The 6,894-nt window shown below is 42.4% G+C and overlaps 1 pseudogene; it reads right to left on the minus strand.

Annotated features, from left to right (window-relative positions):
• Positions 1–5,909: 5,909 nt before the first annotated feature.
• LOC103751274 overlaps positions 5,910–6,894 on the minus strand; it is a 1,635-nt pseudogene continuing 650 nt past the window's right edge.

Here is a 6,894-nt window from a genome sequence, read left to right on the forward strand (position 1 = left end):
ATCTATCATCTATCTATCTATCTATTTATCTATCTATCTATCTATCTATCTATCTATCTATCTATCTATCTATCATCATCATCTGTCATCATCATCTTTTTCTGTGAGACCCGAAGACCTTAATTAGGGTTGCTTATAGGAGCACAGCTGAGAGATTATTTATAGGAACATGAGCCATTTACTACCAACTATACCACTGAAGAAAATGTCTCTTTCTATCCCAGCAGACATTAGCTGCCTGTAGATCCTCAGGAAGGGATAGGGCCTTGTGAGCCCCTACTCCTTCCATAACAGGATGCAGATGGGCTCAGCCTTGTGTAAGTTTTGTGCAGGTACTATCAGCTACTGTGATTCATGAGTAGTTTTGATTCTCTTGCCATCATTAACCCCTTTTTCTTGCCAACAGACTTTATCTGTAACATAGCCACATGGTCAAATTTAGCAAAGAAGACTGGTATTTTGAATGGATCATTTCTATCATTTTAAAAAATAATCTTTTTTATACTTTGAAAGTTTTGTACATTTATACAATGTATATTGAGTGTATCCACCCACCCCTTTCTCCCTCCATCTCCTACTGCCCCACCCCATTTCTCTCCCTCCCAACTTCCTGTCCTTTTTTTTGTGTGTGTGTTAATAGCCCCTTGAGTCCAATTAGTGTTGCCCATAGGTACACGGGTGTTTGACCATCCACTGGAATGAGCAACCTCTCCCAGCATCCATTAACCGCCAATAGCTCCTTTAGTAGGTAAGTGGAGCTTCAGGGCTTCCCCCCATCCATGCTGGAATTTTGACTGGTTGGATCTTGTGACGGTCATGCAGATAACCACAGCTTCTATGTGTTGATGTGTGCAACTGCCACGTCAAGTCCAGAAATCAGCGTTTCACCTTCCTACCCACCCCCAACTCCTACCTTCTTTCCACTCCATTTCCATGAAGTTCCCTGAGCCTTGGATGATGGGAGGTTAGTTTAGATGGCCTACCCACAGCTGAGCACTCAGAGTTATTTATACTCGGCACTTTGACCAGTTATGAGTATCTGAATTAACCACTGGCAACTGAAAAAAAGAAGATTCTCTGTCCAAAGTTGAGAGCAGCACAAATCTACGAGTATAAGATAAATATTTAGAGTGAAGTTTAATAGCATGACCATTTAGTAAAACAACAGTAGTAAGTTTTTTTCCCTGGGGTCTATGATCGCCCTAGTCCTGGGCTTTTGACCAAGTTTACAGTGCCAAGCATTAAATCTCTCCATCAGAGCAAGCCATATATCCAATCAGAAAGCAGTTGGTTACTCCCTTAAGTGTCAAGCCACTATTGCACTGGTGGTCACATCTTGAAAGCAGGTCTGTATTGCAGCATGCAGGGTCCAGTGCTGGGTAAGACCATTGATGTCTTTTCTCCCCCAGCAGCTTGCAAATCACCTTCCAGTACAATGTGAGTGAGCCAGCAGGGAGAAAGTTTCCTGGTCAGTTCAGGATGATATTTCTTTATATCCTTCATTCAAAGTGACTGGTGTCTTCAGCAATAGAGTCTTACCATCTAGTTATGGGCGACCAAGAACAGTGATGATAGGATGATAGCCTTGTTGTTCCAGGTGCTGCTGAGGTCTTCCTGACTAACATTAGGCACTGAGATTTTCATTTAATAACCATGTCTTCTGAAAGCATCATTTTCCCTTGTACAGTACGCAGCACATCAGACTCATTCACATTCTTTTTTAAAAATTTTTTTTTATTTTTTAAATATTTTATTTGTTTTTATGTGTATGCGTGTATTGCCTGCATGTAGGTAAGTGTACCCATGTCGTGCAATGCTTGTAGAGGACAGAAGAGGCTCTTGGATCCCCTGGAACTGGAGTTATGGACAGTTGTTAGCTGCCATGTGGGTGTTGGGATTCGAACCTGGGTCTTCTGCAAGAACATCCAGTATTCTTAACTACTGAGCCATCTCTCCAGCCCTTCATTTACACCCTTAAAACAGCTTGGTCTTTGTTCCTAAACAGCTTGGTCTTTGTTCCTAAGGAAGAAGGAGCTTAGACACTAGTTAGGAAACTAGAACTTTCTGCATTGGGTACCTTTAGAAATATGTGTTTTAAAATACCTTTAAGAAAGACTCCTTTCTTCCTTAACCTGGTCCAATTTACACATTTGTCTTACCTTTAGACACTGAATTTGAACCTGAAAGAGACCTCTTTGGAGCAGTACCCTCCTTTCTCCTGACAATTCCTTCCTAAGGCCAGGAATGGGTCTTCCTACTGTGTACTTGAGGGGATTCCCAACTACTACCCAAAATCTTGAATAAAGCTCTTGGAAAGAGGTCTCCTCTTGCCTTTCCAAGCAGTTCCCCTATCTTATCGAGTTCCCTGTTGCCTGTTGAAATCGCCATCGAAAGGAATTTTTACCTTAGTGGCAGGAAAATGTCCTTTGAGAAAGGTCAGTATTCAGCAGTTATTGCATTTCCTTAGGAACCTCTAAGAGATGAAAAGTTTTGGTTCCTTAAGTAATGTGTAAGCTACCTGCCATCTCGAGCTTGGCAACAAGGGGCTGAGAGGAGTTGAATCCTTGGTTTCTGTGTCAGGTGTTGGGTTATTGGTCTTGGGACATGACTGGCCCATTTGGAGAAGTGCTCCATGGAATCAGCGTGAACAAGTGTAATCTTTGAGTTTTGCTATTATTATTGTACTGCTTTTATTTATATTATTAGCATCTTTTTGCCTCTAGGGGACTAGTGAAATTTGGGCACTTTCCAAAGACTTTTGCAGTTGTTTTCCACAGGAGCTGTAAAAGCACGCATTGAGTTTTAGCTCATTTGGAAATATTTCAGGAAGATATCTAATGTGGAAATAGGTGAAAATGTGTAACAGCACTCTTTTAAAAAATCAGGAAATGAGAGTAATTTCTTGTGATTTTACTGAAACTGGGTTAACCTAATTGTGCCACTACTATTCGAAATTTAGATGTCTTTGAAGGGCAGGATTAATCGTGAATACAGTTATACAATATTGAATTCAGTATAAGCCCTGTAAGACATTGTTTCTTACAGAAAGGCTCAAGGTTTTTGCTAATAACACTGAGATATTGGCGCATGCATCTCTCATTTGTATGTATCTGATTATTACTCGTCATGGTCAGTTGCACTTGGGTCCTTGGCATCGTGTATGTCTATAAAGTCATCAGGTAGATTTCAATGAGTGTGTGTGTGTGTGTGTACTTCTGTGTGCCAGTGTGCATGCATGCATGTGCACATGAAGACTAGAGGACAACTTTGCATGTCAGCCTCAGAAACATTGTTTACCTCCTACCCAGAAGTAAATGAATTATACTAAAGGTAAAACTATTCCTTGAATTACTCTTTTAAAAAATATTTTACTATTTTTATTTTATGTGTATGTGTGTATTGCCTGGATGTAGTAAGTGCACCTGTGTTGTGCAATGCCTGTGGAGGACAGAAGAGGCTGTCGGATTCCCTGGAACTGGAGTTATAGACAGTTGTTAGCTGCTACGTGGGTGCCCGGGTCTTCTGCAAGAACAGTCAGTGTTTTAACCATTGAGCCATATCTCCAGGCCTGAATTACTCTTTTATAAAATATTTTTTATTCATTATTTTTATTTTATGTGTATGAGTACATTGCCTGCATATGTGTAAATGCATCTGTGTCATGCAGTGCCCACAGGGATCAGAACAGGGTGTCAGACTCCCCTGGAACTGGAATTATGGGCTGCCATGTGGGTGCTGGGCATTGAACCTGGGTCCTTTGCAAGAGCAGCCAGTGCTCTTAACCACTGAGCCATCTTTCCAGCCCCTTGAATTATTCTTACAATAACAACAGCAGCAGCAACAACAACAGCAATAACATGTTTGAAGATTGTTCACTGAGTTTACATTACTCGCTAAGCAAGTTTGCACGATTTCTCACTTCATTTGTGCAGCCCCCACTGAGCTAGGGATTATTTATATTCATCACTGGAAAATGAAGAGTGGAGGCTCAGGAAGGCCCCTTAGCTGACAACTCACCCAGCCCGTCTCCCACCCAGGCCCGAGGGACCTCAGGCAGGGCGTTTGCTGCTGCCTCAGGGGTAGCAGAGATGTATGACTCCCACCTCACCAGAGAGTCATGGGGCTTCAAACGCCTTGAGAATTCCTGGTCTATTAGTTTCTTTTCTGTCACTGGGATAAAACACCACGACCAAGGCAACTGATAGAAGGAAGAGATTATTAGGCTTATGGTTCCAGAGGGATAAGAGCCATCATGGTGGGGGAGGCGTGGCAGTAGAGGTGGCCAGAGCAGAAAGCTGAGCACTCACATCTTCAAGCATGTGCAGGAAACAGAGAGAGCCAAACTTGAAATGGGGCAAGGCTATGAACTCTCAAAGCCCACCCCAGTGATGAGCTTCTTCTATCACAGCTGAGCACCCTAAACCACCCAAAACAGTACCACCAATTGGGGACATAGTACTTGAATGCTTGGAGCCTATGGGGGACAGTCGCATTTAAACTATCACACCTGGCTTATGTGGCTTAAAAAGGATTATCCTCATCTTTCACTCAGAGACATGCTGACTATGCAGAAATGCAGATCAGGACTGGAGGGAAAAACTGCCATTGACTGGTTCACTCTTCGTCGGTACTGCTGTTTGCCAAGTGCGGTGTGGACACAGAGATATGGCATTTGGCAAGATGGGTGTGATCCTTATTCTGTCTAGAGGAGACAGGAAATAAAGAAGTAGACAGACCCACAAACAAGTCAATGGAAGGTAGTTAATAATGCCACAAAGAATCAGGGCTGAGGTAGGTAATTTGGATCATATACACCCAGTGCAAAAGGCAGCCCTGCCTCACCAGAAATTCTTATTTGTCAAGTTCTTAATGAGTGTTGCTCATACGAGGAAGTTTTAGTAATCTTGAGACAGACAGATTATTTCTGCTAAACCATGCAGAAACATTTTCAGAGTGCTCACTCTTGCAGACTTTTGTTGTTATTGCCTCTGCACAGGAAAGCTGTGAGTAGCAGACATTTGTAAAATGCTTTTCCCAGTGTGCCTGTTCTTCCCAGTAGATGAACGCTTCCTAGCAATGGTTATTTTTCTACAACCTTCTTAGGAACTAACCTGGCCTATATGCAAATGTTAAGGTAATTTGGGATTTGCAACACATGGTTATGGTTAATCTTAAAATATCAAGAACCCAGACTAGGGTCTTGGGCAAACTAGCAGGAGGAACTCTTACTCAATGAATTGCTCTAGTGATGGGAGGTCAGCGCACTGGAAGGTATCTAGCTATATCGAAATGTGAGTGAATATGAGCTCTCTGTGGAAGTCTGTGTCTTCATCAGGCAGGATATTCCCTGTCTTTGATATTGTGGACTATGTGTCATCAAGAAACTCTCCTCAAACTTTCCTACTAAGCCCATGTTCCTCTATGCTGCTCTGGGAGCTAAGGGCCCAGCTTATTGATGGATAGGTATGGATTAGCAGCTATTATTATTGTTGTTTTGTTGTTATTGAATACAGGCCACATATTTATTATACTGCATAAACATGAGAGAAGAAAAAGATAGTGAAACGTTTGCTCTCATGAAGGATGAATCATCACAGACTTTAAAAGGCTGCTTTCTGTCTCTGCATTGACAATATGCCTGATAATTTTCTACTGATTTCTTTCTTTCTTTTGAGACAGGGTCTCATGTAACACAGACTGGCCTGGAACTCAATATGTAGCCAAAGATGATCTTGAACTTTGAATCCTCCTGTTTCTAACCTCCTAAGGGCTAGTATAGGGGTGTACCACCAGGCCTAGTTTTTGTGCAGTGCTGTTGATAAAACGCAGAACTTTGTGCATGCTAGGCAAGCACTCAACCAAGTGAGCTACATCCTCAGCCCTCTCTACCAATTTCACTTACAAATTCTCTATGACATAAAAGTGAGACGCTGTTTCCAAAGCAAAACAGAACTCAACAAGATAGTCTCTTTGATCAAATTATTCATTTTCAAGCTGCCATAGGGGGAAGTAGTAGGTGACTGTGTGTAGGAATGTAGCTTATCTGTTCCTCCACTCAGAAGTAGCCCCATGTCTGTCCAGTCCACATACATACAACTTTATCTTCATGAGGATAGACGATAGAGAAAAGCCTTAGAACGTTTTGTATCTCATAGCTTGACAATATTGTCTAAAGAGCCTGAAGTCAGCTGCTGTTCTCGGGTAGGAGATACTTCACTGATGTTATCCAGCTTGTATGAGAGGTAAGAGACAGTGACACTGGAGAACTATCTTTTATTCTGAGATCCTACAGTCTGATATGTCCATCTGTGCTTCCAGATGCCAAACATCTTCAAAGTAGAGAATAGGAAATACAATTAAACATTTTATTTCCTGCCAAAGTTGGCTTAAGACCATCAGACTCAGCAGCTCATACTCCAATTGTGTGATCCCAAGATGCACTGCAGATTTCTTCAGCACCTGACCACAGTACTGAAGAAATTGCTTCTATGTGGCTGGAGAGGGTCACCAAAGGAGTCTTGTTAGCCCAGTTGCTTGAGCTTCTGTTTCTTTCTTGGTGGTTTGTGGATTCCTCCATTTTGTCTTCTTCATCTGTAGGGGCTGTAGACTAGACCTCCAGCATCTTATTCCAGGAACTACCACAAAATTTAGTTCCTGAGCTACTGACATCCGTAAGTCCACACTTCCATTATGACTTCTGCAGCAGGAACTTCCCTTTGTTCCTCTCTTCCTGCCATTCCCATAAGAGAATAGTCTGGGCCGCGCATGGTGGCACACGCCTTTAATCCCAGCACTCGGGAGGCAGAGGCAGGCGGATCTCTGTCAGTTCAATGACAGCCTGGTCTACATAGTGAGTTCCAGGACAGCTGGGGCTACAGGGAGACCTTGTCTCAA

This window comes from Nannospalax galili, unplaced genomic scaffold, assembly GCF_000622305.1.
Source record: "Nannospalax galili isolate Female #2095 unplaced genomic scaffold, S.galili_v1.0 scaffold666, whole genome shotgun sequence".
Classification (NCBI taxonomy): Eukaryota; Metazoa; Chordata; class Mammalia; order Rodentia; family Spalacidae; genus Nannospalax; species Nannospalax galili.